Source organism: Dermacentor variabilis, chromosome 8 (genome assembly GCF_050947875.1).
Source record: "Dermacentor variabilis isolate Ectoservices chromosome 8, ASM5094787v1, whole genome shotgun sequence".
NCBI classification, from domain to species: Eukaryota; Metazoa; Arthropoda; class Arachnida; order Ixodida; family Ixodidae; genus Dermacentor; species Dermacentor variabilis.
Genome location: NC_134575.1, coordinates 162,797,773 through 162,822,633, shown reverse-complemented (window position 1 = coordinate 162,822,633; position 24,861 = coordinate 162,797,773).

The window sequence follows — 24,861 nt, the reverse complement described above, 5'->3', positions numbered from 1 at the left end:
GCAAATAGCAACTCATGCCATCTACTGACGCAAGGTGTTTGTGTGCTTAGGAGTGTGCTACAGCTGAGTTGCGCCCGTTCTCAGTTGCTTGTCACTAACTTCAGCAACCAGCATCGCCACATATCCGTTGTACTTCGATTGCGTTTGCCGACGAAATAGAGAACATGGCTGAATGTTTTGCCTGTGAAGCCTTGGGGTTGCCTGACAAGGCACTCGGCAACATCGACAATAATTCAGAGCTATCAAAAGAGAACCACGCAGCACTGCGCGAGCTTTTGCTTCAATTCAGGTCATGCTTTGCAAGCTCATCTAAGGTACGGCAGACTTCAATCACAAAGCACAGGATAATCACATGCTACGGCGCACATCCGATATGCCAGCAGCGCTACGGCGTGTCGGCAAAAGAACGTGAAGCAATTCGTAGGCAAGTAAAATAGATGCTTGAAGACGGCGTTATCGAACCTTCCAAGAGCTCATGGTCGTCTCCGATCGTTCTTGTCAAAAAGAAAGACGGAACACTACGCCTCGGCGTCTACTACCGGAAGCTCAAAAACGCATCTAAAAAGGACGTGTACCCACTGACACGTATCGACGACTCGTTAGACAGACTGTGGCGCGCCCAGTATTTTTCATCACTCGATCTGAAAAGCGGGTGCTGGAAGATTAGTAGACCAACAAGACCTCCAGAAAACTGCCTTTCTGACTCCCGATGGCCTCTACGAATTTTCAGTGTTCCCTTTCGGCATGTGTTCAGCCCCAGCTACTTTCCAGCGAATGATGTATACCGTACTTGCCGGACTGAAGTGGCATACTTGTCTCGTTTTCTTTCATGACGTAGCACACTTTTCTGTAACATTTGAGCAACATCGTCTTCGTTTGCGGAATGTGCTAGAAGTGATCCGTTCGGCTTAGGTCACGCTTAAACCAGAAAAATGCCACTTCGGTTATGAAGAGCTCAAGTTTCTCGAACACGTCGTAAGCGCCAGAGGAGTTCGACCCGATCCTGACTAGCTTTCTGCAGTAGTAGCGATTCCTCCTCCGGCCAACAAGAAGACCGGGTGGCGTTTCCCAGGCTTCTGTGCGTAGTATCGCCCTTTCACGGAAAACTTCTCTCAGTTCGCGCACCGCCTGACTCGCGTTACAAGGGATGACACGCCATTTCCCAGGACGAGTGAGCAACAAACGGCCTCCGCTGAACTACGTCAACGCGTGCAGTCAGCACCCATTCGGGCACATTTTCACGACGAAGCTGACACCAAGGTGCATACTGACGCCAGTAACATCGCTCTTGGCGCAGTACTGCTCCAACCTCAAGACAGCATTGAAAGAGTAATAGCTTGTGCTAGCCGCTCAGCTGTCCCGTGCTGAGGCGAACAATTCTACCAAAGAAGAGTGTCTCGCGGTTGTGTGGGCGATCACGAAGTTTTGCCCTTGCGTTTACGGCCGCCCTTTCAATGTGGTGAAAGACCACCATGCCCTGTGTTGGTTGGCAAACATACGCGATCCTTCAGGAAGACTGGCAATGTGGAGCTTGCGGCTACAGGAATTTGACGTCACTATCGTTTACAAGTCTAGCTGCAAGCACGAAGACGCTAAAGCGCTGTAGCGTGCACCCGCCGAATATTTCAGTCGAGAGTCAGAGGATGATGACGGATTCCTGGGCGCCATTACTACATTGGACTTCACAAGACAGCAGCGTTGTGACGATGAAATTCGTCCTGTCATTGACCACCCAGAGGGCAGGCCAACAATCATTCCACGCCATCTATGTCGCGTTTAACATCTTTATGTCTACGCGACAACGTGCTTTACAAGAAAAACGCCCGTTCGAATGACCGAGCCTACCTGCTGGTGATCCCAAAAGACTTGCGGGATAAAATTTTTTTCGCTTGCCATGACGAGCCCACATCGGGCCGCTTAGGCTCCTCACGAACGCTTGCCAGAGTGTGCAAGATGTATGACTAGCCCGGGGCTTTCGGCGAGCATCAACCAGCATGTGAAATGCTGCCGTGAATGTCAGTGGCTAAACTCACCGCCCGTGAAGCCCGCCGGGTTATTGCAACCTATCGAACAACCTCAAGCCATTCGACCAAGTCGCCTTGGATATTCTTGGGCATTTTCCTCTCTCGACCGACAGCAACAAGTGGGTGATTGTCGCGACTGACTATTTAACCCGCTATGCCGAGACAGAGGCGCTACGACGAGCCATGGCTTCTGAGGTCGCGCAGTTCTTCATGTGCCACAATGTATTGCGCCATGGTACTCCGTCCACTGTAATCACAGACAGAGGGACGGTGTTCAAAGCACAGCTCATGCACGAAATTTTACAATTGAGCAAAACCAGGCATCAAAAGATGACTGCATACCATCCGCAGTCCAACGGACTTACGGAGCGACTAAACAAGTCCATCACGGACAAGAGTTCTGTGAATATTGATGTGCAGCACAAAACGTAGGCTCGTATTTTGCTTTATGCGACCGTCGCGTACAATACCGCCGTACAAAATACCGTGCACTTTACACCATTTAGTTTCCTTTACGGTCGCGAACTTCAGACGATGCTAGACGTGCGCCTAACTACTGACGCCGAAGTATTCACTCAGTGGGCTGAGGAAGCTCGCCAGCTTGCACGGCTGCACATCGGTCAGCAGCAGCACGCAGATGCACGGCGTTATAGCATCGCCATAGACAAGTATGCGACCACCCCCGCGACCAAGTGTGGGTGCGGATACTGTGCGCTGCCGTCTCCTTAGTGAAAAGTTGCTCAGCCGGTATTTTGGGCCATTGAAGGTATATTGGTCCCTTGAAAATGGTCTCACAATCAACTCCGCAAAAACCAAAGCCTTGCTCTTTCATCCAAGAAATATGAATGTCGTGCTACCTGGAGATATTGTCCTTAACTCCAGTACTATTGAAGTTGTCCAATCAATCAAATGTCTGGGTGTTCACTTTGATCATGATATGACATGGCGCTCTCATGTAGATTTTCTCATAGGCAAACTGCCACAGGTTTTGGGTGTTGTCTATTCCTTTAGATACCTCCCGCAATCCGTTAAATTGCTGATTTACAACTCACTTTTTTTCAGTCATCTAAATTACGGCTGCCTCGTATGGGGGACAACTTCAGCCACAAATATTCAAAAGCTGTTTGTTATCCAGAAGAAATTTCTTCGTGTCATTTGTAATAAGCCTCGTGATTTTCATTCCGCTCCTCTTTTCAGCGCGCTTAAAACCCTTAAATTCCCTGCCCTAATAAACCTGCGCTTGTTGACAACCTACAGAAGATATGAGAAAAATATTGGTGCCCTCAGCTCTCTCGCTAATCTCACAAAACGAGAAACCCCCTACACAACTCGAGCTCCTGAGACTTGGTGTGTTCCTCAACTTCGGACTAATTATGGCCAGCAAATGTTATGCTATTGGCTGCCCAGTCTACTCAATGATCTTACCAGATGGAATATCGATGTGTTGACTTGTTCCGCGAAAAATCTGCGTGATATGTTCCTCCAATCTTGACTGTGTACCGTTGTACTTAGTGATCTTTTGCCCTAAGTGCTCTTGCTCTTCTCTCTTTTCTTTCCTTCTTTTTTTCTCTTTTTTTTTCCCCTTACCGTTTCCCACCTGCCCTGCTGCCGCCATTGTAAACGGAACCTGGGGCCAGTCAAGCTGCTTCTCCGCAGCTTTTTTCCCCTTGTTTTTCCGCCACAACCATGTACCTCCTTGCTTGTGGAAACAAATAAATACATAAAAAAAATAAATAAATACAAAGTGCTGTAACGCTTTAGCGACCTGAATAGCCAATTCGTTCCGGACAGTGCAGCTCAAACACGGCGTACAGAGCCACCTAGCCCTGACATCGTTCACATCGTGCGCATGATGTGATATGTTACGCGTTCGTGATTATTATTTTTTCTTCATTTATTCATTTTTGTGTTTTTGCTCATATTTGCAGCTAATGCGGTTACCTCTCCGGCTCTTGAGACCCTGCATGTCACGCTCCGCCACTTCTGTACTTGTGGCTTTCCGGTCGCAGTAGCTGTGCTCTTTGCGCGAGGATCTGCCTTGACCATGCTTCTTTTTTTTGCTGTGCCACTTCTTCCCCATCGAGCCGATTCTCTTTTCGAGGCAGGAGGAAAATGCCACTTGCAGTAGAGGGCACAGTGCAAGAGAAGAGGCAAGAAGAACAGGAAGGAAGAAGCGCGCGTGCTACACCCCGCCCGCTCTACAGCCAGGTCCCACCGCCGTGTTTTCGGTAGCCAGCTGTCTTCATTAAACGTCGCGAGTCCTCTTTGAAGACACGTGACAGTACCATTGCGCCATTCAGTGTTTATCGGCTCTTCGAGGGAATACTATCGAAGCAGTACTATCGCCGTAAGTGGACATTCGAGAATGGGTCCCCAAGTGAAAATCATTGCATCCATAGTACCGACACCAGCTTTAATGGGGATGTACGCCTTCATTGCATGAAATTCCAGAAGCTGAACTCTAGGCCACTCATTTGATCTGTAATTTATGCTGGTATATGTGTCACAATGGTTCAATGTCATCGTACAGCACATTGAACATGCTCTTGCATGTAATGAAACAAATCATCACAAATCTCACTGTCACTAATGAGCTTTTGTATGCACTATGACTTAAGTGCACATATTTTGTAAGCAGTTCATAGTCATGCTCAAAGATCACGTTGCTCCTACGACTAAAGTCCGTACACATCCCACGCCACCTCACACACCTCATACATGTGACCATTAGGTCTATGCAGCACATTGCACATATCCTCTACACGCTCTACGCATTCTCATAGCACATCGCAACAATCTGGCGCACTTTGTGAAAGTCTGCGTAGCACAATATACATATTTCGCACTATTTCTACGAGATCTCATTCAACATGCATAGCATATTGATCACTTCTCGTTCAAATCTGTGCATACATCTCATGGAATATGAACCTGGCAACGTTTAACGCTAGAATGTTATCTAGTGAGGTGAGTCTAACAGTGCTATTGGAGGAATTAGAGGGCAGTAAATGGGATTTAATAGGGCTCAGTGAAGTTAGGATGCCAAAAGAAGCATATACAGTGCCGAAAAGCGGGCACGTCCTGTGCTACCGGGGCTTAGCGGAGAGACGAGAACTAGGAATCGGGTTCCTGATTAATAAGAATATAGCTGGTAACATACAGTAATTCTATAGCATTAACGAGAGGGTGGCAGGTCTCATTGTGAAACTTAATAAGAGGTACAAAATGAAGGTTGTACAGGTCTACGCCCCTACATCCAGTCATGATGACCAGGAAGTCGGAAGCTTCTATGAAGACGTGGAATCGGTGATGGGTAAAGTCAAAACAAAATACACTACACTGATGGGCGACTTCAATGCCAAGGTGGGCAAGACGCAGGCCGGAGACAAGGCAGTGGGGGAATATGGCATAGACACTAGGAATAGCAGGGGAGAGTTATTAGTAGAGTTTGCGCAACAGAATAATATGCGGATAATGAATACCTTCTTCCGCAAGCGGGATAGCCGAAAGTGGGCGGGGAGGAGCCCGAATGACGAGACTAGAAATGAAATAGACTTCATACTCTGCGCTAACCCTGGCATCATACAAGGCGTGGACGTGCTCAGCAAGGTGCCGTGCAGTGACCATAGGTTGGTAAGAACTCGAATTAGCCTAGACCTGAGAAAGAAACGAAAGAAACTGGTACTTAGAAAGCCGATCAATGAGTTAGCGGTAAGAGGGGAAATAGAGCAATTCCAGATCAAGCTACAGAACAGGTATTCGGCTTTAACTCAGCAAGAGGACCTCAGTGTTCAAGCAATGAACGACAATCTTGTGGGCATCAGTAAGGAGTGTGCAATAGAAGTCGGTGGTAACTCCGTTAGACAGGACACCAGTAAGCTATCACAGGAGACGAAAGATCTGATCAAGAAACGCCAATGTATGAAAGCCTCTCACCCTACAGCTAGAATAGAACTGGCAGAACTTTCGAAGTTAATCAACAAGCGTAAGACAGTTGACAGTATAATACGGTAAGACAGTATAATATGGATAGAATTGAACATGCACTCAGGAGCGGAGGAAGCCTTAAAGCAGTGATGAAAAAACTAGGTATTGGCAAGAATTAGATGTATGCGTTAAGAGACTAAGCTGGCAATATCATTACTAATATGGATGAGATAATCCAAGTGGCTGAGGAGTTCTATAGAGATTTATACAGTACCAGTGGCACCCACGATCATAATGGAAGAGAGAGTAGTCTAGAGGAATTGAAAATCCCACAGGTAACGCCGGAAAAAGAAAAGAAAGCCTTGGGAGCTATGCAAAGGGGAAGGCAGCTGTGGAGGATAAGGTAACAGCAGAATTGTTGAAGGATGGTTGGCAGATTGTTCTATAGAATCTGGCCACCCTGTATACGCAATGCCTCATGACTTCCAGCGTACCGTAATCTTGGAAAAACTCTATCGTAATCCTAATCCATAAGATAGGTGACTCCAAGGACTTGAAAAATTATAGAGCGATCAGCTTACTGTCCGTTGCCTACAAAGTACTTACTAAGGTAATTGCAAATAGAATCAGGAACACCTTATACTTCCGTCAACCAAAGGATCAGGCAGGATTCCGTAAAAGCTACTCAACAATACACCATATTAACACTATGAATCAGGTGATAGAAAAATGTGCAGAATATAACCAACCTTTATATACAGCTTTCATTAATTACGAGAAAGCGTTTGATTCAGTCGAAACCTCAGCAGTCATGGAGGCATTGCGGAATCAGGGTGTACACGAGCCGTATGTAAAAATACTGAAAGATATCTATAGCGGCTCCACAGCCGCCGTAGTCCTCCATTGAAAGCAACAATATCCCAATAAAGAAAGGCGTCAGGCAGGCAAATACGATCTCTCCAATGCTATTCACGGCGTGTTTACAGGAGATATTCAGAGACCTTGATTGGGGACAATTGGGGATAAGAGTTAATGGAGAATACCTTAGTAACTTGCGATTCGCTGATGATATTGCCTTGCTTAGTAACTCAGGGAACCAACTGCAATGCATGCTCACTGACCTGGAGAGGCAAAGCCGAAGGGTGGGTCTAGAAATTATCTGCAGAAAACTAAAGTAATGTTTAACAGTCTCGGATGAGAACAGCAGTTTACGATAGGTAGTGAGGCACTGGAAGTGATTGGGGATGGCATATTACTGCTGGAACGCTCACGTGGTCCGCGGACGATATAAAGGCAGACTCGCGGCTTCTGCTCTTCCGTGGGTGCGGTAGCGGCATGGCGAACGGCTGTCTGAATTTTGCTTGCTTCATCTTGCAGGTAAGCAATAGACACCCTGTACATTGCTTCAGAAGTGACGATCGTTGTTTGCTGCTGCTGCCGGACCCAGAGTGCCTTTTGTGTACCTTTTTTGTTTGTTACATTCCTTGAGAATCTTGCTAATTATGTCGGGTGATGTAGAATCAAACCCTGGCCCAGACACAAAAACTGAGCGTATGCTCACAGAACTGCTAGAGGGGCAAACCCGAATAAGCAAAGAGTTAGTAAGTCTGACCGCTAAAATTGATGCACTTGAAGATAGGATCTCGAAGATAGAAGCGTGGGCGTCGGCCACCGCTAACGTCGACCACCGTGTGCATACTTTAGAAGAAACAGTCGACGACCTTAGGAAAGCCAACAGACTACTGGACAGAAAAAAATGATGATTTAGAAAACCGATCATGTGGGAACAACTTAATAATATATGGCCTGCCTGAGCCATCGGCTGAATCCCCTGAGCAACTACTTACCGCTGTGCTGATGCTTTTTTCCACGAAATTGAAAATAGGATGCACCTGTGTTGAGCGCTGTCACAGGCTCGGTGCACAAAAAATGGGAAGGTGAGACCTATCATACTTAAGTTGCTTGATTTCAGAATGAAGACTTCGATACTAAAGAATGCTTTTAAATTAAAAGGGTCAGATACTCATATCAGTGAGCATTTTTCTTTCCGTGTGCGCCAGATCCGCAAAGCTTTGTGGGATAATTCAGTCGAGCTTAGGAAGAAGGCTAACAAGATTCGACTGAGCTTTGACATCTTGATAGTAGACGGCGTCCGCGACTCGTGGGATGACACTAGAAAGTCGCTTATCAGAACTTCCAGCAGCATACCCTCTAGCAGCACAGAGTGACTTCGTGATAGATACAACCTAACCCTTTTGAACATAAATGCACCCAGCCTATTGAACAAGCTAGCTCACTTTAATTGGCTAATTGAGTGCCATCAAGCATCTCTGATCTGTGTCACTGAGACCTGGCTAAACGACTCCGTCACAGAAGGCGAGTTCGTGCCTCCTAATTACTCTGTTTTGCGATGTGACAGGTTATTTGGCAGGGGTGGCGGAGTAGCTTTATTTTTTCACAAAGCCATTGATTTTGTAGTGCTACCGAGTCTTCCTAACACCGAGTCGGTATGGTGGAAATTATATATAGGTGATCTTGTGGTGGCTGCTGGCGCTTTATACCGACCTCCCGATTCTGAAAAAAATATATTTCCAGATTGTTGCGATTATATATTAAAACACAAGCTTCACGACTGTAAATTGATTCCTGCTGGTGATTTCAATACACCTTGTATTAACTGGAGCACATTGGCTTCGTATGGTCGCGACAGGCCGAATTGTGGCTCGCTTATTGACTTGGTTTTGTCGTTAGATCTGACACAGATTGTTAGTGGCGTTATCCGCGAAAGCTCGATCCTAGACCTGATTTTCCTTAACCAGAAGTTACTACAAAACGGATATGACTGCCATATCATAGAAGGCCTGTCCGATCACAAGGGAGTTCTGCTGAAGGTTGATGTCACTTGTAAGCGCAACAGACCTGATTTTCGGATTGTTAATGATTTTTCCCATGCTGATGACAATTCCATTGTTGATATTCTAGCATCCTCCTATGACGGTTTTTTTTCAATGTAGCAGCATTTGCAGTGTGGACGAGTTGTTTGATATGTTTTCCAACATTGTTAAGAAATGCATCTCGCTCTTTGATCCCAAAAAATGTGTGAAACGCAACCCGAGGCACCCTTGGTATAATAGGGACATTATTCATCTTATCAGGCGCATCAAGAGGCTCCGCAAACGTAAAAACGCGAGTCGTAGCAACCAATGCTCAAAACTGCACTTGCTTCAGTCCGAATTAAAAAAAAATTACCGACGATTACGTTACTTCCTAATGCGAAATTTGAGCGCAGCAAATGAGCTGTTTCACCTTTTCGATAGATTGAGGCAAAGAAATCGAGCAACACATGTATGCGCTATCACAGAATTTTTTTTTTACATTTCCCGTACTCCTGGATCATCTCGACGGCGGCGACGGTAAGCTTCTGCTTCGGCGGCACGCACCTCTGGATTCTGACGGCGACGGCGCTGGGCCTCTGCTCTGGCAGCTCGTTTAGCAGCAGCAGCAGCAGCAGCAGCAGACGGAGGGCTTCCATCGGTCGTCTCGCTCATGGCTCAGAAAGAACTGGCAGATAATTTCGCAGTGGCGAACGGCAGCGGCAATTTCGGCTCGGGCGGTGCACATATACAGATCCGCCGCCACCGATGTGGCTCTCTGATTGCCACCGCACAGGGCGAACGGCAGCGGCAATTTCGGCTCGGGCGGTGCACATATACAGATCCGCCGCCACCGATCTGGCTCTCTGATTGCCACCGCACAGGGGTTGCATTGGAGGAGGAGCGAAGAAAGGAATTAAGTTCGAGCCGGCGCTTTGACAACCGGAGATTCGCAGGAAGAGGGGGGAGGGGGGCGGCGTGTACACCCAGCGGCAAACGATGGGGCAGAAGCGCGCGCAGCAAGCGGACAACACGATAAAGGGAGGAGGGAAGAGATAGCAGCGACTGACTGATGCCGCTGACGCCGATACAGGGGGGGGGACCCTTTCCTCCTCTTTCTGCATGGCGGCGACGGTGTTCTATGCAGTCAAGTTATCTTGACTCTCTAGCGGCGTCAGCGGCATCCAGCGGTATCAGTCGGTCGCTGCTAGCGCTGGGGGGATGAAAGGGGGGCGAAGGTGGTTACGAGGCCGACGACGACGCGAAACCCAGGAACGGACGCCAAAGAGCTGCGCTCTAAAACCAAAATGCACGAAGCCAGACACTTTTATTTCGACATCACGTTATCAACATTCTTGAAAGAAAACCTACCAAAGTTTTGGAAAACAGTGCTTCCGGCTGCTCACGACACTTCATCATTCACCATAAACGATCGCCCTTGCTCTGATCCGGTGATTATTTCTGAAACTTTCCACACTTACTTTCAATCAGCATTTTGTCGGGATGACGGCGTCGGTCCCCTTTTTTGCGTCAACAACACTTTACCAGAGCTTTCTACTCTCGTTATAACACACACTGGTGTTCTCAACCTATTACTAACAATTGATACTACAAAATGTTCTGGAGCTGAGGGAGTGCCAAACAAATTTTTAGAGCGATACTCTGAATGGAACGCCTGGTACCTGACAATTATATTTAACAAATCTCTTGAGATGTCGACAGTTCCTCGTGTTTGGAAACAAGCTAACATTATTCCCGTCTTCAAATCCGGCAGCAAACAGCTAATCACTAACTACAGGCCTATATCGTTGCTGCCCACGTGTTGCAAACTACTCGAGCACATCATCCATAAGCACATCATTCAATATTTAACGGCAAATAACTTCCTGTCTTCACAGCAGCATGGCTTTCGAGCAGGATTTTCTACAATAACGCAGTTATTAGAATTCACACATGACATAGCCACATCACTAAATAACCGCGGTCAGCTTGATGCGATCTTTATGGACTACTGAAAAGCATTTGACACGGTAAGCCATAAAAAATTACTTCTAAAACTTGCTGCAATCTGTCCTGGTAATAAACTAATTGACTGGATATCCGATTACCTGCACCTCCGATTCCAATCTGTCACTTTTAATTACAAAACCTCTTCTATAGCCCAGGTTACGTCAGGGGTGCCGCAGGGCTCAGTTCTCGGGCCACTCCTATTGATCATATAAGTTAACGAAATATTGAAGTAGCCAGAAACACACAAGTGAAAATACGTCTTTATGCAGATGATTGCGTGATCTATTCTAACATTCGTACTCTTCGTGATCAAGAAGTGCTTAATAACGTATTTTCATCCTTTTCAGACAGGGAGTAAGACATGGCAGATGAGCAATAACTTCAGCAAGACTGTGGCAATGTCTTTTACTAATAAGAAACAGCCCCTAAAATTTACGTATAGCACACAAAGATACAGTATTAACGAAGTTAACGAGTTCAGATACCTTGGACACACTGTCACAACTAACCTTAGTTGGCATAATCACATCAATAGTCTGCTCTATAGCGATGCGAAAATTAGGGTGCCTAAAACGAACTTTAAAACACGGCACTAAAGAGTGCAAGCTTACGGCCTATAAGTCACTCATAAGACCTATTTTAGAGTATGCTTCTGTAGTGTGGTCGCCTTATCGCATACAGTATATTTCCAAATTAGAATCCATTGAGAAAAAAGCTGTTAGATTTATTTGTGGCCGTTACAACCTTATGTTTTCACCGTCATCCCATACACACGCTTTGTCATTGGATTCATTGTCGTTTCGTCGCACGTGTGACCGCCTAATCCTGCTGCACAAAATCGTGCACGGATCATCTAACATTGAAGCGCCTATCTCGCTAACCACACCTACTGCGCGAGTAACCCGACGTACTCACCCATTAAATATAGATCCCTTCGTTCCAACAATAGATTGCTACAATGTTTCTTTTTTTCCACACACTGTTGAATTATGGAATAACTTAGATGGTTCTCTGCGTTCATTGCCAATTAATCAATTTCAGAAAGAACTGCCTAACCACGTTGGTTGACATGTTATGTTCATAAGTTATGTAGCCCACCTCTGCTATGTCTGTAAATTGAGATAGCAGTATTTGTAAATAAAATAAAAAATAAATAAATAAAATAAATAAAATAAGGGAATACATCTACTTAGGACAGGTAGTGACCATGGATCCGGATCATGAGACGAAAATAATCAGAAGAGTAAGAATGGGCTGGGGTGCGTTTGGGAGGCATTCTCAGATCATGAACTGCAGGTTGCCATTATCCCTCAAGAGAAAAATTTATAACAGCTGTGTCTTACCAGTACTCACGTACGGGGCAGAAACCTGGAGGCTTAAGGAAAGGGTTCTACTTAAATTGAGGACGACGCAACGAGCTATGGAAATAAGAATGAGATGTGTAACGTTAAGTATAAGAAAAGAGCAGATTGGGTGAGGGAACAAACGCGAGTTAATGATATCTTAGTTGAAATCAAGAAAAATAAATGGGCATGCGAGGACACGTAATGAGGAGGGAAGGTAACCGGGGGTCATTAAGAGTTACGGAACGGATTCCAAGGGAAGGGAAGCGTAGCAGAGGGCGGCAGAAAGTTAGGTGGGCGGATGAGATTACGAAGTTTGCAGGGACAACATGGCCACAATTAGTACATGACCGGGGTAGTTGGAGAAGTATGGGAGAGGCCTTTGCCCTGCAGTGGACGTAACCAGGATGATGATGATGATGATGATACATCTCATTCATTTGTCGTAGAATTCTCACATAAAATTTTTCAGAAGGGCGCACAGTACACTTTAGGAGAAGGGCAAAAGGAAAAATATCTGACGAGGCCGATCTCGCTACAAACAATAGCAGCATTTGACAGAAAGCAGAAAGGACACCCCACGACGCAGAACATAGTGTCAGTTTCACATTATGAAAGGACGCATTGAATAACATCGTGTGACATGTACACTTACATGGCACTGGCACTGAATACGTATACTACTTTTAGCTACGTAGCAGCCACTCCCTAACGCTCTCTTTGTAAGACCAAAATGAAGTACGCTGATTGATGGTTAGTGTTAAGAAAAGTATAGGTTTAAATGCAAATGTTCGCTCTCCATAATGTGTTCTTACCTGTGTTGTTCTTCGAGAAGCATGCCTCACCTCACAATACGTTTAAGGATGTGATTTTAAGTGTTTATGATTATGAATATGACATGACGTTTATGATTAGCTACATGAGTCGACTCTATTGCATATGTGTAGGGTATTCGTTTTTATATTCATTATACATAGAGAGTCATATATTATGGCGGTGCTCTCTGCATATGGTGCTGGGGACAGCTATTACTGCTCTCTTTTGAAGGATAAGGAGTGACTTGAAGTTCGTGTTACTCACATGAGTTTGGCCACGAAACAGTAATGCAAATGAGATTGAATGATTGTAAAGTTGTTTCAGTAGCCATAGAGGCTGGAGGCAATACAAGTTTTGAATTACTGCAATAGATCGGGCAATTTTCTAGCCGATTTTTTAACTTGTTCTGTCCAAAAACGTAGTTCTTGGACAGTGACACCAAGAAATTTGGCCGATGAACCTCGTTGCATCGCGTTTCCCGAAAATGTGACGTAAATATTATTGCTAACGTGTCCGTTTTTGTTTTTAGGCATACAGAACTTACACTTTTTTTCTTAATATGTAGTTGCAGCCTATTTGCACTGAGCCTTACTTCAATTTACTTACCCATGCATTCGCATTTCTGCATACCAGATTTGCAATGCATCCGATAAGAGATACGTTGGTATCGCCTACATATGACCCTTTGTTGGGCGTATTCGGAAAGTTCATTATATTATTGATGTACAAAAGAAACACCGTGGACCCCAGAATTGTCCCCTAAGGTGAAGCAACGTGGACAGATTTGAAATGGAAATTAAAACAATTTGTGGGCATTGCGATCTGGAGGTAAACTGGCGAGTAGTTACAGCGCTGGTGCTGCCATACCATAGCAAGGTAATTTTTGCATATTATCTCATGGTATATTGAGTCGATTGCCGTCTTGAAAGTCACAAACAGGCCAAGGTTAAGGGGTTTTTCCTCGATATTGTTATTCACTTCATCTTTCGCGCTAATTAATGCCATTTCTTTCGACTTTTCTGTTTCGAAGCGACATTCTTCTTCTGTAATAGCCTTAATCTTATGCAGAAAGCCAATCCCCATATGTTTAGAGCTTCAGCATCTTTTGAGGATATGGGCAGGAATGATATAGGACGATGATTATTAGGGTCATCATAGCTGCCATTTTTATAAATGACACATGTCCTTGCGATTTTAAAGCAAAAGCTTTACTACCCTCGACCACCCGAGTTTCGCCATCGCCGCGAATTTGACCTTCATTTGGCCGCATCTGCGCAGTAGCCTTGGCAACGCATCGCATCACAGGCTGCGCCGAGCTCCGGCGCCACCGCGTGCGCCAGTCGCTGCCTAGCCGTACGACTCGGCGCGCGCCAGGCGATGAGGAGCGCAGTGCTCAGTGCGAGCTTCGTGATGGATGAGCGCGAGGCCGTCTTTTCTGCGCGTTGCGCGAGAGCGGGAGGCTTTGATCTGTCGTCGACAAGCGGCGTAAATCGCCCGGCGAGTTGCTTCACTGTAGATGGTCCGGAATGGAACAAACGTCACACCGTCGTGATCAATGTAGCGACCGCGTTCGTGCCCTGTGTGTTTGCGCTTCGACGTTGCGCATGTTTGAGGTGTCTCTTTGCATGTGTAGCACTTGCGCTTTCCCTGTCGCAGAACAGACGTCGCCATAGTCATGTCTAGCCGCCGAACTAGGCACAGCCGTCATATCTCCTTAACAACGATTCTATACCAAAGTATTATAATTACAGCTAAATCAAAGGTTAACCAAGTGAAACCAAGACTTAACCAGGCTAAACCAAGCTTTTTCTTTGCATATGCAGGGTTAGCTGAGTGAAGTCGCAACCAATGTTTTTACACTGCAGGAAAGTTTTCAAGTAGAAGTTTTTGACTGCATATGTGCGAAAAAATTGTTGTGATTATATCACATATTGCCTTTATGGCTACAGTTTTGATGTTGTCCTTTGCGGTGGAGCTATTACTCATCAGTAATGCCATAGTATGTTCCGTTGTTCTAGTCGTTGTGGTACAAAAAATACTGTTTTCGGTTTATTAAATTTTATAAAGTGCATAGGATTGGTATAGGTGGTGGCCTTCGCATTGAATATTCCTATGTCTGAGCAGCTTTGGCTTTTCTTGCCACATTTCTTTCGTTTTGCGTCGGACATACCGTATCAGCACATCATCTATTCTATCACATTTCACTGGCATTCGGTGTATTCCCTCTATTTCCTGGTCACTCAAAGGGGAAAATTGAAAGGCGTCATGAGCTCATTTACCTTGTCCAGCAAGGCCTCTTTTTCATTCTGTGAAAGTCCAGGTACTTCAAGGTTGTTCTCCGTTCATACGGCTCAATATCATTTAGCTCGTTTTGGAAATAAACAATGTTGTTTTCAGCAGTGGAATTTTCCACTCTACTTAGGCGCGGCTAAATCTCAGTGATTTCCGTAGACTGGTTGACCAGGTGCTTTTTCACTTCGTCATATTGATGAGTCATGTGTTGTACTAAAGTCTTCAAATCAACTATTAAGTTTTAAATAGAGAAGGGCATCTCCTTCCTCTGCCAGATGCATTTCTGGAGATAACTTTGCATTTATCACTTTGGTATCACTAATCAAGTAATTCTGTTCACGTGAACATGATCCTTCATCAGTAACGGGCTCGTGATAGTGCCCGCCAGCTTTACAAGGTCGACACACCCACTGCTATAATTTGCCTTCAGTTTTCAAGGCGTTGAAATACCTACCTTTCAGGCCTGAGCAGCTACCATTGCGATAGCTAAAATCAGATCCAAAGCATACCACTGACACTGACAATGCTGCTTAGGTGCGCCGTTCACCCGTGGGCAAAAATATACGTACTAGGGTTTGCGATATAAAGCCGATTTTTTCCTCTGCCTGTCAATGCAACTTGAAATTCAGAACCGCAGTCCACACTTGGCATTGTGAACTTTCCAGTCTGCTCTTCAATTTTAGTTTCTGCATGCTAATTGCACATGATTTCTTTTTTCGGAGACCATGTGGTTTCCAAAAGAACTTTTGCTCACAGGTGTACGTGAAGTTGACCACGCTGCTGCGACTGCTGCATGCGACTGTGAGTCCGGTAAATGCAATGTGCGTGATTTTCCTGTACATGCAATGTGGCATTATTCTTAATGTACAGGTCAGGTTACCGAGCTCGATCATTGGTACAACAGTCATATGTGTCCGCTATCGGCCTTTGCTTACGGAGGCGGAATTTTACGTACTGCACCCATTGGTACCCTGCAGTGCAGTTTGCGTGAAACTTCTCCGCTATCTACAAGGTAAGTTCCGGGGCACCCCGATATCATTCCTCAATAGCCACTTTGCGCTGATGCTTTTCAGAGTTGATAACAGTGCCATGCCACATAACATCACGAGTGGCCGAAGGAAAGCGGGAGAGACATTCGCCGTGACACGTTCGGTTGCTTATACGAGGCAAGACTGCCGAGTGGCGAGAATATCGAAGTGTGCATGTTTTACATATCCCTGCTCATGTTCGCGAACGATACCGGACATGTGAACAATTAAGCTCAACCTCGTCAAAGCGGAGTGCATAACCCTGCAGAACCTGCCGTGGTTCCTTGGCGGTTATGACCTTGTGCAGCTAAGCACAAAGTCACGGTATTGAGTCCCGGCCACTGCGACCGCATTTCCATGGGGCCGAAATGTGAAAACACTCGTATACTTAGATTTAGGGGCATGTTAAAGAACGCCAGGTGGCCCGAATTTCTGGAGTAATAACCCATAATTTAATGAAATAATTTAACATTGAAACAGGTGGCAAAGAGTTTCCTTACAAAAATTTTTGTAGAAAGTCCATAGACGGTGTATATACATGTGTATAAAAGTGTACACATTGTCTATAGATATTTCTTTATATTAGTCTGTAGACATTCTATTGACTTATGGCCTTACACTTTTTATAGACTCTCAATAGAATAATGACACTTCACGTTTGTAGACAATTGTCTGAAGAATATTTGTAGTCAAAAGTGTATACGCTTATATAGTTCTATTTTTGTAGATTGATGTCAATGGAATTTCTATAGGCAAAAATCTATATACCACATAGACATTTACTATATGCTCTCTCGCAGCAGAGCGCACGTACAGCAATCTATCTCCGACTTTGCAATAGGTTCAGAAATGTATCCTTGTATTTAATAAGATGAAATGTGCAGCCCTGGTTTGTCACTTCGTAACTACAGTGCATAACCGAGTCATAAATACTATGATTAATGCATTACGAAACACAAATGCGTAACTTAACTTAAGAAGACTTTGACGTATCGGCTGCATTTGCACGATGAACCACTGTTTGGATCGCACCGCTGGTACGATCTGTTGGGAACTCGGCGCTGACGCCCGTGGTTGTACCTGGGTCGCAAGCCCCAAGGGTAGCGTTGGCCTGGCGGCCTGGGGTACAACTGGAAGCATCCGAAGGTCCCGGCAAAGCATGAGTCGACTGGTAACAACAAAACAACTTGTTTATTTTAACATTGCAAAGAGTTGGCGGTCAGGTTGACCGAAGTAGAGAGACGGGAGAGCACTTCACTCAACAGAAGAAATCGGAGCCCTCCTTTTGGCGTCCGGGGGCAGCTGTTTTTATACTCTCGCAGTTGAGGGCAAGAAGGAACCCCTCAAAAGACGAGCACGTGAATGTACAATGGGCTAATGGTGACGCACACTGTCGTAGCGATGCCGTAGCACCATGTCGAGCACGATCTCGTAGCACCCTGTCATAGCGCTGCCGTAGCACCATGTCGAGCACGATCTCGTAGCACCCTGTTGTAGCGCTGCCGTAGCACCATGTCGAGCACGATCTCGTAGCACCCTGTTGTAGCGCTGCCGGTCGGGCACAATGACTGTAATGAGGGGATGATCCCTGCTTTCGCATCGCCTGGTTCTGGCACAATGACTGGAATGCGAGGGTGATCCCTATGCGGTCGCATCGCCGCAGTCGCGCCTGGAAACACCTGGCGGGGAGCGTTGCGGCGACGACGATCGGGCCAAAATGTCTGCCGCCCCGCCGCAGTCGCGCCGGCAAAACCACGTGTCGCAGGCGAAACGTAACAGACCGCCCCGCCGGGGGAAGGAGATCCCGATGGACAGGGGACTGCATCCGCTGTCCGGAGGGATGTCGCTCGATGATGCACATAACCGAAGTCGGGCGTCCCTCGACGTTTCTTGAGCGCAGCGCACAGAGAAGGCCTCGTTCTCTCGTTCAGGTTCGCACGGGACACTGCAAAGTGACTTCGGGAGAGTTCACATTTTTGTTCTCGTTCCCGGCAAGCGTTAGAACTACGCTGAAACTCAACCGCTCAGTCAGCAAGCACGGCACAACCCTCACTAAGCCCTGCCAGGCTCTTTCCCCTTTTTATACCACTGCCTAGTTCCTTACAGTAGTCTAGCATCACTCAGAACGCGTCCACAAATTGGAAAATTGCACTAGAAAGCATATCATCACTTTGAAACACTAAACAAAAGCAATATGTTAAAAAAAATCCTGCCTCAGGAAGAAAAACATCAGTAACCAACAATTTTGAGGCGGATTCCTACGTTAGGGGCTTCGACTTAAGCCATCGGCGTTACCGTTGAGACTCCCCTTTTTGTAACGCACCTCAAAGGAATATTGTTGTAAAGCGAGGCTCCAGCGCAGGAGGCGGCCATTTTTGGGAGAGATGGTCTGCAGCCATTGGAGAGGGCAGTGATCCGTCTCAATGATAAACCTCGAGCCGGCTAGATAGCATGACAATTTCTGAACGGCCCACACGAGACACGCACACTCTTTCTCGGTGGCGCTATACGCCTGCTCACGACTGGACAGCTTACGACTAGCATACAGGACGGGGTGTTCTACTTCTCCATTTTCCCGTTGGCACAGTACAACGCCCATGCCTCGCTCACTAGCATCGCACTGAACAACGAACCCTTTTGTATAGTCTGGCGATCGTAGCACAGGCTGGTTTGTTAGGGCACTCTTTAGGGCGCTAAAAGCTCTTTCCTTTGTCTCGTCCCAGACGACTGTTTGAGGCTCTGTTTTTCTTAGAGCATCCGTCAGGGGAGCCGCGATATCAGAGTACCTAGGGATGTACCTCTGATACTAGCCGGCGACACCCAAGAACGACCGAATATCGGTCTTGGTGCGCGGTTGCGGAAAGTCTCGCACAGCGGCCAGTTTTATTTCAGAGGGGCGGCGACGACCCTGACCAATCACGTGACCGAGGTAGACAACCTCGGCCTGTGCTAACTGGCACTTAGGAGCCTTGACTGTCAAGCCCGCTTCGCGCAGGCGGGTTAGCACTGCCCGCAAGTGTGCCATATGCTCAGACCAGGATGCGGAGAATATCGCTACGTCGTCTAGATACGGTAAAGCGAATTCTTGCTGTCCCCGCAACACTTTATCCATGAGGCTTGAAAAACAGTATGGCGCGTTCTTCAAACCAAAACTCAACACTTTAGGACGGAATGTTCCCATTGGTGAAATGAACGCCGCATACCTACTAGCCTCTTCTGTAAGTGGAACCTGCCAATAACCCCTGACAAGATCTAGGGTGGAAATAAACTGAGCGCTACTAACTTTCTCAAGGCGCTCCTCGATGTTAGGGATCGGATAAATTTGATACTTAGTGATGGAATTAAGCCTGCGGTAGTCGACGCAAGGACGAGGTTCCTTGCCCGGTACCTCAACTAAAATCAAAGGGGAGGTATAATCACTCTCACCTGCCTCAATAACACCGAGCTGTAGCATTTTCTTTACCTCAGCCTCCATAATATCGCTCTGGCGGGGTGACACCCGATACGCCTTGGATCGTACTGGCTCTGGGGAGGTAAGTTCTATATCATGAGTAAGTACAGAAGTCCTACCAGGCCTCTCAGAGAACAGACCTTGAAACTCTTGTAATAGCTGGTGTAGTTCGATTTTCTGCTCGGGCGACAGCGGTGCTTTACTGATAAGGTCACTAATGACTTGACCGGTGTCTTCCCTGTTCGTCACTGAGCCTAGTCCTGGAAGCTCGACCGGAAGCTCTTCAGGAACGTTTACCATCATGCACACCACTGCTTCCCTTTGTCTATAAGGTTTGAGCAGATTACAGTGGTAAACTTTCTGTGCTTTCCGCTTTCCTGGCAGACTTACCACGTAGTTAACGTCCGACAGTTTCTGAACAATTCGTGCTGGGCCCTCCCACTGCACGTCTAGTTTGTTGTTTAGCGATGTGCGCAATATCATGACCTCATCGCCAACCTCAAAACGACGGGCCCTGGCTGTCCGATCATAATAAACCTTGGCCCTCTGCTGGGCCTTTGTCATTGCTTCACCTGACAACTCCTGTGCCCTTCTTAAGCGTTCGAGGAGCTTAAGCACGTACTCCACCACGACTGGGTCGTCGCCCCTACCTTCCCACGATTCTCGAAGCATGCGAAGCGGAGATCGAAGCGAGCGACCGTACACCAGTTCAGCTGGCGAAAACCCCGTAGCTGCATGCGGCGCGGTCCTTAAAGCAAACATCACCCCAGGCAGACACAGCTCCCAGTCAGTTCGATGTTCAAAACACAACGCTCTCAACACGCGCTTCATGACGGAGTGGAGCTTCTCAACGGAATTCGACTGTGGGTGGTACACTGAGCTGTGTAACAGCTTTACCCCACACCTTTCGAGAAAAGTTGTCGTCAAAGCGCTAGTAAACACTGTGCCCTGATCTGATTGGATTTCCGCAGGGAAACCAACTCGCGCAAATATGGACAGTAGTGCATTAACTATCTCAACTGAGCTGAGTTCTTTAAGCGGCACTGCTTCAGGGAACTTTGTCGCTGGGCAGATCACAGTCAAAATGTGTCTGTACCCCGTGGCTGTTACCGGCAGAGGTCCCACAGTATCAATAACGAGCCGTCTAAAAGGCTCCGTAATGATAGGTACCAATTTCAACGGCGCCCTCGATTTGTCCCCTGGTTTGCCCACCCGCTGACAAGTGTCACATGTCCTCACGAAATGGTCTGCGTCCCGAAAACACCCTGGCCAATAGTACTCTTGCAAGAGACGGTCCTTAGTTTTCTTAACTCCTAGGTGTCCGGACCACGAACCCCCGTGTGACAAGCGCAACAGATCCTGACGATAGCATTGAGGCACGACCAGCTGATCGAACTCCACTCCTCGGCGGTCTAGATACTTCCGGTACAGGACTCCACCTCTTTCCACAAAACGCGGAGTTTTCCTGGCGATACCTTCTTTGACATTGCAGCGCACGTTTTCCAGGCTGCCATCCTTTTTTTGCTCGGCTATCAAAGCCGACCGGCTGACTTTTAGCAACCTATTAAGTCCGTCGGACGTAGGCGCGATGAGCAAATCAGTAGATAGCTCTTCTAACTTTCCCGCGTCGGGCGTTTCCTCTCCAGTATCTGGCGCCTTTAACGTTACAGACTCAAGTTTATTCAGTTCGGGCGTGCTCGGAATATCAGCTTGCTGCGCCTCTGACCCTTTTTCGTTGTTTGATAACGTCGGCCCCGCAACTACCGCCTTTGCAGCGAGCTCCCGAACCTTCGATCTGGTTAAGGCCTGAACACTAGCTTCACCAAACAAAAGCCCCTTCTCGCGCAGGAGGTGATCGGACCTGTTTGAAAATAGGTACGGGTACTGGGGTGGCAGCATAGATGACACTGCCGCCTCCGTCTCAAGCGCTCCGAAAGGTCCTTCAATAAGCACTTTTGCTACCGGCAGACACACGCTATGAGCTTCCACGGCTTGCTTGATCCATGCGCACTCGCCCGTGAACATATCGGGTTCTACGTAGGAGGGGTGAACTACATCCATCGTAGCTGCGGAATCGCGAAGCACTCGGCACTCTTTCCCGTTCACGAGGAGGTCTCGCATGTAAGGCTCGAGAAGCTTCATGTTCTCGTCAGTGCTGCCTATTGAAAAAAACACAACTTTTGGTGTTGTTTCCGGACACTGCGCCGAAAAGTGACCCGGCTTCTGTCATGTATAACAAACGCCCGCTCGCCTCATCTCGAACCGCTTTCTGCGTTTGGCTGCCGCCGTCTCTTTACGTTTGGTCGGACTGATTTCACTCGCATCCTCACTACGCGTGTCCCCCTTAAATCTCATGGGCGTGAACCTTGGCCTCTCAAACTTGGAGCCAAATTCACCCTTTTGACCGTCCTTAGCTTCGCGAGCCCGACGCGTCACAAACTCCTCGGCTAGCTCAGCGGCTTTAGCCACCGTACAAACGTCTGGCCTATCCAAGACCCGGTATCGCACGTTCTCCGGTAACCGACTATAAAACTGTTCTAGCCCGAAACACTGCAGAACTTTATCGTGGTCACCAAACGCTTTCTCTTCTTTGAGCCACTCCTGCATGTTCGACATAAGCCTATACGCAAACTCTGTATATGACTCACTTCTGCCTTTCTCATTTTCCCGAAACTTCCGACGGAACGCCTCCGCAGACAGCCGGTACTTTTTTAGCAGACTCGATTTTACTTTGTCGAAATCCTCTGCTTCCTCTCTATCCAAGCGAGCGACTACGTCGGCCGCCTCGCCGGGTAACAAAGTCAGCAAGCGCTGTGGCCACGTTTCCCGAGAGAACCCCTGCTTCTCGCACGTTCGCTCAAAGTTAACCAGGAACAAACCAATGTCCTCTCCAAGCTTAAACGGCCGCATCAGGTCAGTCATTTTGAACAATACGCGTTCTCCTGCACCGTGTGCCTGACTTCCATTACGAGCGCGTTCCATCTCTACCTCAAGACGCTTCATTTCCAAAGCGTGTTGACGGTCACGCTCTTGTTGCTCTCGCTCTTTCTGTTCTTTACGTTCACGCTCTTCTTTTTCTTTCTGTTCTTTACGTTCACGTTCTTCTTTTTCTTTCTGTTCTTTAAGTTCACGCTCTTCTTTTTCTTTTTGCTCTTTAAGTTCGCGCTCCTGTCTTTTTGCAGTCTCCCTCTCTTCAATGGTCTCAAGGCATTCCGACAGCTCGTCATCCTCAGCCTCTAACTCAAGAATAGCCTTTATCAGTTCTGGTTTTCTGAGTTTGTCCGAGACATCCAGACCCAACTCTCTTGCAAGCTCCAACAATTTCGGTTTGCGCAACGACTTCAAATCCATGGCTGCTCTGAATGCTGCTTTCTCTACTACTTACTATTGTCTTGCCGCAAACTAACCCGGCAGCAACGACAACCACAATTACCAGCTCTGTTTCTGACACTAACAAAAAGCCTGGCAAAGCTCAGAAGAAGAAAGTCCCGCACTCACCAAACCTCGCAGGCAGGAATTCCGCGCAGTCGTTCCGCTGCAGGCAACCAGTCGTCACACAGGGCTCGTTGCACTGCTCCCGGATCGTCGTTGAGCTGCTCAGCATACCGTCAACTGCATCTCTTCGCTGCTGGCCTCCGTTGTCGCGATCTCACCGCTGGCAGCCAGTTGTTTGAAGTCGGAGGCGATCTCACCGCTGCCAACCAGATGTTTGGTATCGCACCTCTGGTACGATCTGTTGGGAACTCGGCGCTGACGCCCGTGGTTGTACCTGGGTCGCAAGCCCCAAGGGTAGCGTTGGCCTGGCGGCCTGGGGTACAACTGGAAGCATCCGAAGGTCCCGGCAAAGCATGAGTCGACTGGTAACAACGAAACAACTTGTTTATTTTAACATCGCAAAGAGTTGGTGGTCAGGTTTGACCGAAGTAGAGAGACGGGAGAGCACTTCACTCAACAGAAGAAATCGGAGCCCTCCTTTTGGCGTCCGGGGGCAGCTGTTTTTATACTCTCGCAGTTGAGGGCAAGAAGGAACCCCTCAAAAGACGAGCACGTGAATGTACAATGGGCTAATGGTGACGCACACTGTCGTAGCGATGCCGTAGCACCATGTCGAGCACGATCTCGTAGCACCCTGTCATAGCGCTGCCGTAGCACCATGTCGAGCACGATCTCGTAGCACCCTGTTGTAGCGCTGCCGTAGCACCATGTCGAGCACGATCTCGTAGCACCCTGTTGTAGCGCTGCCGGTCGGGCACAATGACTGTAATGAGGGGATGATCCCTGCTTTCGCATCGCCTGGTTCTGGCACAATGACTGGAATGCGAGGGTGATCCCTATGCGGTCGCATCGCCGCAGTCGCGCCTGGAAACACCTGGCGGGGAGCGTTGCGGCGACGACGATCGGGCCAAAATGTCTGCCGCCCCGCCGCAGTCGCGCCGGCAAAACCACGTGTCGCAGGCGAAACGTAACAGACCGCCCCGCCGGGGGAAGGAGATCCCGATGGACAGGGGACTGCATCCGCTGTCCGGAGGGATGTCGCTCGATGATGCACATAACCGAAGTCGGGCGTCCCTCGACGTTTCTTGAGCGCAGCGCACAGAGAAGGCCTCGTTCTCTCGTTCAGGTTCGCACGGGACACTGCAAAGTGACTTCGGGAGAGTTCACATTTTTGTTCTCGTTCCCGGCAAGCGTTAGAACTACGCTGAAACTCAACCGCTCAGTCAGCAAGCACGGCACAACCCTCACTAAGCCCTGCCAGGCTCTTTCCCCTTTTTATACCACTGCCTAGTTCCTTACAGTAGTCTAGCATCACTCAGAACGCGTCCACAAATTGGAAAATTGCACTAGAAAGCATATCATCACTTTGAAACACTAAACAAAAGCAATATGTTAAAAAAAATCCTGCCTCAGGAAGAAAAACATCAGTAACCAACAATTTTGAGGCGGATTCCTACGTTAGGGGCTTCGACTTAAGCCATCGGCGTTACCGTTGAGACTCCCCTTTTTGTAACGCACCTCAAAGGAATATTGTTGTAAAGCGAGGCTCCAGCGCAGGAGGCGGCCATTTTTGGGAGAGATGGTCTGCAGCCATTGGAGAGG